This window comes from Rhinopithecus roxellana, chromosome 11 (assembly GCF_007565055.1).
Source record: "Rhinopithecus roxellana isolate Shanxi Qingling chromosome 11, ASM756505v1, whole genome shotgun sequence".
NCBI lineage: Eukaryota > Metazoa > Chordata > Mammalia > Primates > Cercopithecidae > Rhinopithecus > Rhinopithecus roxellana.
The window spans coordinates 99,708,825-99,721,580 of record NC_044559.1 but is presented as its reverse complement, the minus strand read 5'-3'; positions in this window follow the sequence as shown (position 1 = coordinate 99,721,580).

Here is a 12,756-nt window from a genome sequence, read left to right as displayed (position 1 = left end):
GGTCCTTTCCCTATTGAATTTGGCTCCTTTATATTTGGCAAATATTTATTCTTTTATCTATGTTTCAACTGGAGCTGCAGTGAATGGGTCCATTTTTCTCATGGTTTGACTTCTGCTGTCAAACAATATAGGTGATGTTGTTAGGCATAAAATTATTTTGGAGATGACACAAATCACTAATGTAAGACAGATTCTGTGCTGGATGTTAATGACAAACCCCTTTGAAGGGACAACAGAAAGTATAAACGACAGCGTCTGAAGGAGGCTGTGATTTCCAAAATGTTTACTCAGAGCTTGAAGGCAATCTGTAAAAACAGGTGTCAAATTGTACTAGGTTGGTGCAAAAGTAATTCAGGTTTTTGCAATAAAGATAAAGGCAAAAACTGCAATTACTTTTGCACCAACCTAATAAATCTTCTGAGGGCTAAAAAGAAAGACAGATATAGTGAACCACCATCTGCTTTGGTAAACTTGATATTCAAATATTTGAATGGGAAAGAATACAGCTTCTGATTAAAAGCTCAGTTTCTAGAGTTAGGCAAAACTGCATTTATCCAACATGCAGATTATATGACCTCAGGCAAGTTATTTTACCTCCCTAAGCCTCTGTTATCTCATGTGTAAAATGAAAATAATTATCAAAGTTGCCTGATAGAATTGTTATGAGTTTAAAATTACATAATTCATGCAAAGCTGTTGGTACAGTGTCTGAATCATAGTAAGCACCCAATAAATGTTAGCTCTTGTTATTATCAGAATGCTGACTAGTGTTCAATTCAATGAGCATTTACCTCACGCCTTTTATGTAACCAAAAAACTAGATGTCTTCAGAAATAAATAACACATGATCTCTGTTCTCAGTTCAGGAGGTTAACTCTAGTACTCACCCTTATATTAGAAGGTAGACTGAAATAAGTGTTTAAAAAAGATATTATAGAAATGCTACTAGACCTAGTATCTTCTCAACGACCCCTGCTTCCAATCTGACCAATTCTCTATGTGAAAACGGAGGGATCTTTGTACAACTTTTTAGCATCCTCCTGTTGAACATAACATCCAAACTATGGACTATGGGGACTAGGCCCTGCCTAATCTGGTATCCAGGGTCCTCATTTGCTGTCACTCTGTCCCTCTTATGTTGCAATTCGTCTCCACCCCACTCCAGGGACTTTGTCCTGTACCTTCCCTCTGCCTGAACTGTTCCTCCTCCTTCTCTTTGCCTAGTTAATTCTCACCTTCAGGCCTCAGCTCTGATGACACTTTCTAAGGGGTACCTGCTTAACTTCCTCGCTGCCCACTGCAACTCTAAACCAATTTCTCTGTGATTTTCTCTTGAACATTCTGTAATTTTTCCTTGTGGCCCTTAAATATTTTCTTTTATCTGTGTTTTGTTTTGTTTTGTTTTTTTAACTCTATCTCCCCACTAGACATAAATTTCTTGAAGGCAGGAACCGTGACTATTTTGATTATCATTGTATGCCCAGCTCCTAGCATTAAGCTTGGCATATAGTAGCTGAGAACCAAACAATAAGCAAAGGTATTAAGTGGCAATTTTTTAAAAGGTCAAATCATGATTCTCATACAGGTATAAAATGAAAATGTGTTAACAATTTTTTTTGTCATTATTATTATTATTTTGAGACAGGGTCTCACTCTGTCATCTGGGCTGAAGTGCAATAGCACCATCTTAGCCTCAAACACCTGGGTTCAAGCAATTCTCCTGCCTCAGCCTCAGAGTAGCTGGGATCACAGGCACATGTCATGATGTCTGGCTAATTTTTAATGTTGAGATTACAAACATGAGCTGCTGCACCCAGCCTAAATCATTATTAATAAGGGAGTCAGGCAGATATTAAACCAATTGAAAGGAGAAGTAAAAGAGTAAGTATATAGAATCCATATATCGATCTGGAATATTGTAACAAATGAGCAAATTGAGAAAAAACTGACTTCTTCCACAGTGGGGAGGGAAGTCAACTGAACCTTCACCTGATAGCATTGTTTGCATATTTATAAACAAGAATTGTTTTGCATTACTGTCAGTTATCTGCAACTTACAGAGTTGTAAAATAGCTCAAAGGCAATGAAAAGCTAGAATCAGATAACTTGGAAGACGATGCTCTAAACAATACATGTTTTTCTACTACAGCACACATTTTTCCCTACAACAAATAGACATTCTGGAGGCACACAGCATTTCATTTGGAGGGGATGGTGAGAGAGTTTAGAAGTCATGATAAAGGAGGAACAGTTGAGCTAAACCTTGAAATGTTGGTAAGGTTTCAATAATGGCAAAGCACTAGAGATTTTTGTCCTTCTGATAGCAATGAATTTTTGCAGGCAAGAATATAGTCTGTGAGACAAGATAAGAAGCCATTGCAACAGCCCAGGGGAGAAACTTCTAGAAAAGACAAGGTAACATCCATTGGGGAAGGAAAGGCCCTGAGTACTGTTTCTGGTGCCAGCATTTCTTGTGTGACTTTGGAAGAGTTTACAGATCTCTCCAGGCCTAATCTTCTTTTATCATAGGAATGTTAATTTAGCACCCAGCAACAGGGTTACAATGGTGAAGGAAAAACAAGCATGGAACTTAGATTCTAATGTATCTGGGTAACAAGGAAATGTTGACATCCTAAAGGAGCTCCCAAGCTCTAATCAGAGCGTGTAGTTGTAGATGCACTTTCTAACATCATGTTGAAATGAGAACAATTGTCCACCATCTGTGATGGAGATTATTTAGTACATAAATAGTATAGGAAAGAGATTCCTTATCACATTCCTTATCATAATCAAATAAATGAAATATTTTTGATTGTCTTCTAGTACAGGGGCCAGAAAACTTTGTCTGTAAAGGGCCAGATGTTAAATATTTCCAGCTTTGCTGGCTATACTATCTCCATTGCAATCACTTACCCCAGCTGTTGTAGCTTGAAAGTGGCCAGAGACAATATGTAAACAGGATATGCCCATGTTCCGATAAAACTTTATTTTTAAAAAACAGGCAGTGGGCCAGATATGTCCCAAAAGACCATGTTTTTCTAAACTCCATTTTAAAAGGTGGGTGGTTGGGTGCAAAGAAGATCATTAGAATTGTGAATGATCCTTAGAGATACTAGTCTTTAGAGAGTAGAGATCATTTTATTTATCTTTGTTCTAAACAATGACTTACACATAAATTATCAGTACATTGTAAAAGAAAAAAAAAACTTTTTTTTAAAGGATTCATCCTTCTCTGAACTTTCAGAGCAATTTGTCTGTCTTACAGAATCAATCACATCTTACCTGGTTTTAGAGTCACCCCTGCAAATATCTTTATTCCCTACTATGATCTAAACTCCTGGAAGGAAGATATCATGCTATTTTCTGTGTTTCCCTTTGCTCCCTGAGAGGTGCTTTAAAAAGTGTTTCTTGAATGAGTGAATGATTTCTTCTGTATTTTTGTTGTTTATCAATTTTATTTCTAATCTTTCATGGCCTCAATAAAATGCAAGGGCTTCCCCCTTGAGCATGATTAGCAATATCTCAGCAATTTCCCCAGGAATGAGACCTCTCTCAGAGCAGGATGCTTGTCTGTGATCATAACTGTCTGTTCCTCACCATTCTTTTTACTTTGTGGGGCTAGTCTTGAATAACTGATGATTTGCTTCTTAGGAAATGTCCTTTTAGTGACTGACCATGACCCATTTAACATAATTCAATATAGTGTTCCCATATTTCCCCCCTGGGCTGTCCTTTTCACGTGTCTGAGAGCTTATTCTTTATGTAAGAAAGGAACAGTGTTTTGTTGTGGATCATTTTATATACCAGACAATGAACTGTCAATGGAAATAGATGTCAGTTGCATTCAAATTTCTAGTTTATTTGTTTTTATTTTTTTAAAAATTGTCCTTAAGTGTTCCTTGCCTTGTGAGAACACCAAGGCCTTATTTCCCTGCCTACTAATAGCTTTTTCATGAAGTGAATTTTTTTATTTTTCCTTTTCTTTTTTAGCTTTTAAGTAGTACCAGATGTTGAAAGAACTTTCTCTGATTGGTGTCCAGAAAAAACAAAAAGCATGTATCACTTCAAGCCTGACCTGCAGAAGGAGAAAATGGACTCTACAAAGGCTGCCAGAATTAAACACACTACAGATGGTATAAAATGAACATTTTAGAGTTGTGTGTTTTTACCCCTGTGCTTTCATTGTTCTGTTTCACACTTGATTACAATATTAACTTTTGTTAAGAAAAGGTAAAGTAAAAAACAGAAAAGTCACAAGAAAAAGATTTTATCTTAGATATGTCTTGGTTTATATGATCTTAGGCCACAGTTTACCAAAGGGAGCTCCATGTTCACTCTGTGGGACGTTGAGGGATGTTTTGAAAGGGGAAGGGGGATTTGTGATCAAATGCTATAGTTTGAATGTATGTGTCCCTCCAAAATCCGTAAGTTGGAAGTGAAATTCCAAGGTGATGGTAGAAGGTGAGGCCTTCTGATAGAAGGTGATTAGATCATGACAGCTCTCCTCTCCCAAATAAAATTAATATCCTTTAAAAAGCACTGGAGGGAACTAATTAGGCCTTTTTCCCTTCTGCCTTCTGTCATCTGAGTTAACTGTCATGGAGGTAACTCTTTCTGCCATGTGAGGATACAGTAACAAGAAGCCACCTTGAAAGCACAGAGCACCCCCACCAGCCACCGAATCTGCTGATGACTTGACCTTCAACTTCCCAGCCTCCAGAGCTCTAAGGAATAAATTTTCTTTTTATAAATTTCCTTGTCTCAGGTGCTTTTTTATAGCAGCGCAAATGGACTGAGCCACTAAGTACATGTTAGATCTGATGGAATAAACAAGTTAAGCAAGAGACTAACCAGTACCAGGAACCTCCAAAGAAGTATATATAGTTTTGGCTTTTCTCATAACCTGCACAGAATACTTCTATTGCAGAATATTTTATAAAATGATTGCCCTTGGCATACACTTGAGAAAGTGCCTTGTGCTAGAAAAAATAAATTTGCTTAAAAAAAGTAAGCCCATGATTTTTAGTGTCATTAACTCTATAGTATTAACCTTAACATGTATGTGTGTTAACAATGTTGATACACATTAACATAGTATACAAGATAGCCTGTCCTTATCTCCTGTCTCCAAAGAGTATGCAGTCTGGTTCGAAAGTATGGCACACACACCTAAAAAGTTATTTAATGTGACAGTGCCAAACCAGTGGTCAAGAAAACAATCACTATACAACTTTTTAAAAACTATATGTGGTGGTGCCATGGAGATTCTCTGAAGGTACCACAGGGGCACCTCTAAGGCAGGAATAGCTAAGGAGAAAGTCAACCAGGAAGGGCTTAAGTTCCTATCCTTGACTTAGAAACTAAGACGTCACTTGAAGAAAAAAATCCCTGTAAAATGCTCAAATGATTAACAGATACTTTTCCACTCAATAAACGAACTGATATTGCTGCTGTCTCTGTTTGGTTTCCACGGCTGAGCAGACTGCTCCTTCTTGCCCTTGGAAGAGGCAGAAACAGGAAAATAGGTAGTCAAGCAAGATAAGAGGAAGTGGGAAGAGGTGGAAAGAGAGTATGAGAGAAGGTAGAGAAAGCTACATAAGAAGCAAGTGGGGGAAAACAAAATGAAGAAGGAAAAAAGGATGAGAGTGAAAGAGAAAAGTTCCCAGAGCCGCAGGTGGAGGAAGCATTTTGGGGATTTTCCTGAGTGCAAGGCTCTAGGTGGTGCAGGGTGGGAAAAAAGAGAAGAGAGAAAGGGGGACCCAAGAAACATGGATGGGATTATGGAGTAGTATTGTTCATATGTTTAAGATGAAAAATAAAACTCCCTTTTTAAATGCTATTTAGGACTATGCTTTGCTTGAATGTGATTCCATGTAGATATTGGATCATGTAGGCTCAGAACTCATAACAGTTACACAGATAAATGTGCCATTTGCATTAGGCTTTTTGAAATACTGCAAATAGCTTGAGGACCCCACTATTAACTTTGAGCCTTCTGAGGTGTTCAAGGGTGCCAGGGTGGAAACTCATTCCTTTGATGATGTTGACAAAACCGTGAAGGACTTTTAAAAGTCTAATTAGGAAGTCCAATGAGATTAACTGCTTTATTATTTGTACCGAACTTGATAAACAATCTGAAATGGTTTCCGTTTTCATACTTAGAATCTCCTGATGCCAAGCCTTGTATCTTGTTTCTAGTTGCTATAGAAATAGTGCAAGGAATCGACTGATTTGTTCAAAAGAATTTATTTCTTTCTGACACCATTGCCTTTAAAAGCAACATTCAGATTATTTATAAAAATTGGGTCATTGCACTGTATGGTAATTATAAATGCTATATTTTAATTGAAGGCTATGAATAAGACACTTCTGATTTTATCTTGGTTAGATTTGATGGGTCCTTTGAGGTTCTTTTATATCTGGATGTCTAACATAATTCTCAAGTGTCTTTTTTCCTTCTTTTCTTTCTCCTTCTTTCCCTTCCTTCCATCCTCCCTCCCTCCCACCCTTTCTTTCTTCCTTCCTTCCTCTTTCTCTCTTTCTCCTTCCTTCCTTCCTTCCTTCCTCCCTTCCTTCCTTTTTTCCTTCCTTCCTTCCGTCTGTTTCTATTAGTACTTTTTCCTGGCAATTCCTTTCTTAAACACTTATAGTTAACTTCAACCAAAGAAGGAACCCTTTATTTCCATCCATGCTGCTTTCTGGAACCACTCATCTTGCTGCTAACAACCATTTCATTTTGAGTGTCTTAAGAGATGCAAATTAATGGAGAAAAAATTCACTGCCTTCCGGAATCATCTCCTGTCTCGAATTTATGGCCCTCGGGAGGCCCAGGGCATGATTCTGAGGTAATTTTCTCTACATACTGTGACAAGAATGAACTTTTGAGAACCAAAAGTGCTCGTTTCTTGCCATACTCAGGTGAGGGGGTCAGAATGCCATTATCTCTCTCCTGACCTCAAACAGAATTTGTGCTCTCCCCTGTAATTAGAAGTATTCAAGGGGAGTGTTGGGTAACTCAGGTGCAGATGGCCCAGATCTTACTATCACAGATGAAATGATGATGCCTTTTAAAGAGACTGTGAAGATATGCTGCTTCAAATTTCCTTTTTGTTGCTTGGTTTTGTCTTTCTGTCATTCATAAGCCACTTTATCAACTTAATACATGAAATTCTGAGGCCAAGTCTGTTGAAAGTATTGCTTTCCACAGAAGACTGTATATCGTAGTTTCAGCTGCACAATTTTTTTTTTTTTTTTTTTGCTACATTTTTGCATATGGCATTCTCTGCAGGCACATATTTGACTTCTTAATATAAGGGGCCAAGGATTTGAGAAGAATTTATTTTGAAGAAATCCTACAATACTTCCTTTTCCCCAGAGCCCACAAGCTGAAATTATAGGAATTATGGGGGCCAAAAGATAATTTAACCATCTATTTTTGTGGAGACGTCTGATGAGTAGAAGGAACACTTAGACATCTTTTCCCAGCTTCTCCTCTTTCTTTCCTCAACAAGAAGGTTTAGAAATAGCAATTAAGAGTCTTGCTGTTTTCTCAGTTCTGCTGCTGCCAAACTTAGCACTACCTGTATTGCTTGGCCTGAACAAAAACCAGTCCCCTCCTCATTTTTCTTCAGTTCGCCAGTTATTTGCTTACAAATGGCTCATTTAGCTGTTCTTCATTTATAGGAAAGCTTTCTGGGACCTCATCAAACCCCTCCTCTCTCACTTTTAAATCTCCCCGCAGGTTCCTTTCTCAACTACTTTTAAAAATTCTTTTCCCTCAGAGTGACTCTGAACCCACCACTTTTCTTTTCAAAAATGATGTCACACACATTTCCATATCCAAATTGTTGTGATTTCAAGATATTGTATATAGGAGCATAAACAAGATGGGAGGAGCTTTAGAGAAATAACTCTCTGTGGTGTGTATGTATTTGTTTACCATGCAACTACACAAAGTGGAAAGAAGTCCAGAGAGCTTGCCAAGAACTTTCCAAAATCTTCATTCAAAGCCCTGGACTGGAACACAAATTGAGAATTGCACTTAACACACACACACACACACACACACACACACACACGCACACAGTGAATAATGCTGCCATGAACACCAGAGCACAGGCATCTCTTTGGCATAAAAAATATATATATCCCAGAACAGTAACTTAAAGCAGTAGCAGCCATTTATCTTGCTCTGAAGATTGACTGGCTCTGCCAGGTAGTTCTTGCTCAGGGTCTTTCACAAAGTTGCAGTCAGATGGTGATTGAGGCTGGTGTCATTTTGAAGGTTTCTCACTTATATATCTGGATCTGGGCTGGGAATGTTCAGGAAGCTGGGAGCCAGAACTCCTGGGGTTCCTGGGACATCTTTTTCTCAATGGGGTCTCTTTATGTTGTCCTTCTACATAGCCACCTCGCAATAGCCATACTTCTTACATAGTTGGTGAACACTATCAGAAGGAGTGCCAAAGAGAAACCTGAAGACATGGCATGGTTTCTTGCCACAAAAGGTACCCAGTATAACCTCCATAACATTCTCCTTGAGACCGTCACAATGGCTGACCCAGTTTCATACAGAGAGTACCAAAGCATTTGCAACATGCTTTAAAACATCCAGAGCCACACAGACTACTGCTGACTCTATTTGTCTTGGGGTTCCACAGTCATCTTAACACTTGATGGTTTAGAGAAATGTCTTCTTTCTCCTATCCTTTTAAAATCTTTTTCTTCTTCCATCTTCATCTGGGACACCTAGCATTATTCTTACAATGATCTCAGATTAAGGATGGCAGACAAGAAAAGAACGCACTCAAAGGTTTATGTGTATTAATATAGAGACTGATATAGGGACTAGGATAAAGAAATAATTCTTTATCATAAAAAAGTCAAGGAAAAAATATAATGTCATTTAACAGTTGCATTTATTTCAGAAGATAACAAGGAGTAGTGGGAACTGGGGAAAACTGTTTAAAACAGGTATCTGTTGTTCAGCTGTAGCCAGTTGTTATCATGAGGGATGTAGGCCCCATTGTGCCAGATCTGCTTATTTTTTAAAGAAAAGTCAGGAATCTGTGTTTTTATATAAAACATCCTGATTGTTAAATACTGGTTACTGGATCAAAGAACATCACTTGGGCCAAGCAAAATGTGTCATTGGCCATATTCAAGCTTCCAGATGTCAGCTTGCAACCCCTGCCTTGCATTTCAGAGGAAGGGCGAAGAAAAGTTGATTTCAGGCTACTTCTGATTTCTTATGTATCAAAATTCCTAAGGCAAGAAAACATGAAAAAAGCTGTCTATAGGGGAATGAAAAAATGAGAATCTACAGGGAAAAAAATATAAATTAATATTTCAGAAAAGTATCCTGCCCCATGGTGTATACCAGGAGTCAGCAAACTATGGTTCACTGGCCAAATCTAGCCCACTTCCCTGTTTTGTAAATAAAGTATTATTGAAATGGAGCCACACACATTTGTTTCTGTGTTGTACGGTTTCTCTCATGTTACGATGGTGGAGTTAGTAGTTGCAACAGACTGCAGCTTGCAAAAGACTAAAATGTTATTATGTGACTCTTAAAAAAATGTCCAATTTCGGATGTATATCATCCTACACAGTGTCATTGGAGGTAGGAATCATAGAAACTTAAAACTAAAAGCTCTTAAATCCATTTGCTAACTTTCAGACTACAATAAGGATATTTCATTCTAAGAAAAGGTTGTGATTTGGCTGGATTGCTGGTAGCAACTGGGTGTTCCTGCTGAGCTGGGCCTATAATTAGCAGGTGTACTCAACCTTGGCTGCTTTCTCTGTGACATGATAGTTAAAGCTCATAATTCAGCAGATTTATTCTAGTCAAGAAGAAGAATAAAATACACTGAAGGCTATGCTTTCCATTCCCTTCCGTAGTGTCTTTATTTAATAATCAATGACATGTGTCACTTTAGAGCATAATTCTTCCCTGTCAAGACCCGAAAGCTTAGAATGAGGCTATCATTTGCAAGTCTCCAGATGTGTTTAAACAGACTCTTTAAATGGTTTCTAAGAAAAAAGTCAGTTGCGGTTTTAAGAAAATAATATTAATCTTCCTTACACATTTTTTATAAAAACAAATAGTTTGCCTCTGCCTTATGTGGTAGAAACAGTCATTGACCAATAGGTGCTGCTCTTCTCCGGAAGTGTACAATTCATTAAGAAGTTAATAAACTGGTAAGGTCTACAAGCATCTGAATGATTCAACCTAAAGCATCATTATTGCTATAGTTTCACTTGGAGGCTATGTTTCACCAACTACACACAAAAAAAGAAATAAAATAAAATGACCAGAGGACTTCCGGTTCAGGACCAAGATGGAATGCCATAGACACATTTCTTATTCTTCCTGCTAACTACAGCTAAAAACTCTCCACTACATTATATAGAGGAAAAACACAAGGAGATGTCAAAAGGTAGAGAAAACCTTGGGGCCCAAAGAATGACACAGTCGTGTCAATGAAGGTGATCTGCAGAATTTAGATGTCCACTTTCACCTGGAGTAATGGGCAGGATCCCCCTTCACCTGCCAGTGTAGTGTCAAATGAGGCTTGTGAAAACAGAAGGCTTAAATAACATCTAGAGTTTTGTAAAATAATACTGAAATACTCAGCATACAATCAGAAATCAGTTATCATATCAAGAACCAGGAAAATCTAAACTCAAATGAGAAAAGACAATTAACATATGTCAACACCAAGATAATACATATGTAAAAATCATCCAACAAATATTTTATAGCAACTGTCCCAAAAAGTGATTCTATAAGCAATTGCCATTACAATGAAAAAAGTAAAATTAGAAAGTTACAGCAAAATTAAAAAAAAAAAAAAAGATGACATAAAGAAGAGCCAAATGGACATGTTAGAACTGAAAAATCCAATAACCAAAATTAAAAACTCAATGGATCGTCTCAATAGAGTAATGGAGCAGACAGAGGAAAAAAATCAGTTATGTTGAATATAGAGCAACAGAAACGACCAAGTCTGAATAACAGAGCCAACACAAACTAACAAAAAAACTGAACAAATTCTGAGGGACCTGTGGGATTAAAACAGAAGAGCTCACATTCATGTCATTGGAATACCAGGAGAGGAAGAGGGTGGTGATTAAAAAAAAAAAAAAGTAGACCAAAATTTGGCAAAAGTAATAAACAATAAATAAAAAGCCAAGTGAATCCCAAACAGGTTAAACTCGAACATCCATACAAAGACACATTATACTCAAACTTCAGAAAAATAAAGGAAAAAGATCTTGAAATCAGCAAGAGGGAGAAGCCACCTTACCTATAGGATTAAAACAATTCAAATACAATGAATTTCTCGTCAGAAACTATTTAACAGAAAGGGCAGAAAGATGTGATACATTTTTCAAGTCATGGAACAAAAGAACTGTCAATGCTAAATTCTATATTCAGCAAAATTATTTTTCAGGAATAAAGGGGAAGTAAAGACCCTCTCAGATGAACAAACACTAAGAGAATTTGTCACCAGTAGACCATTCGTAAAGGAAGTTCCTAAACTGAAAGGAAGTGATTAAAGAAAGAATCTTGGAATATCAAGAAGAAATAACAACAGGAAGAACAAAAATATGGGTAAATAAAATACATTATTCTCTTCTTGACTTTTAGATTATAATTGATGATTAAAGCAAAAGACATAAGTGTGGTGTGATTCCCAACATATATAGAGTAAATATATAAGGTAACTATATTATAAACAGGGGTTTATGAAGACTTTCATTAAAGGACTTTAATAGAGGTGAGGTTTGTACCCTTCATTCAAACTTGTCTGTATCTTGATAGCAGTGGTTGTTACATAAATTACACATATGATAAACTGTCTTAGAACTACATGCACACATTTTACCTATGTCAGTTTCCTGATTTTGATATTGAACTATAGTTATATAAGATGTTATAGATGAAATGTTCATGTCCCTCCCAAATTCATATGCTGAAACTTAATTCCTCAATGTGATGATATGAAGAGGTGGGGCCTTTGGGGGATGATTAGGTCTGACAGTGGGTCTCTTTTGAATAGGATTAGTGCCTTTATTTAAAAAAAAACAGAACAAAACAAAACCCACAGAGCTCCTTTGCAATTCTTCCATGTAAGGTTACAGGGAGAAAACAGTAATTGACGATCCAGGAAGCAGACCTTCACCAGACAACAAATCTTCTGGCACCTTGATTTTGGAATTCCCAGTCTCTTGAATCATGAGAAATAAACATCTGTTGTTTATTAGCTACCCAGTTTATGGTAGTTTGTTATATCAGCCTGAATGGACAAAGGTATAAACTATAACCACTGGAAGAAACTGGGTGAGGTGTTATCAGGACCTCACTACATTATCGTTGTAACTTTCTGGAAATCTATAATTATTTTAAAAACTGTTTCCAATGATGGAAAAGTTCTGGAGATAGATAATGGTGATGATTGCACAACACTGTGAGTGTACTTAATGTCACTGAGTTGTGTATTTAAAATGGTTAAAATGATAACTTCTGTGTAATGTATATTTTTCTACATTTTAAAACATGACTCTAGGAAGACTGTCTTTTCCTGATATTATCAAATTAAATCTCTTAGAAAATATGAAAGTGATCCTGGCCAAAGACAACAAATGCTATGAAACTGCTGATCATGGAAGATTGGTTTACCTGCCCTGTACATTTCATTCTTTCAGCATTTCACATTTTAAATGGATTCATTTTTTAGATTAAAAAAA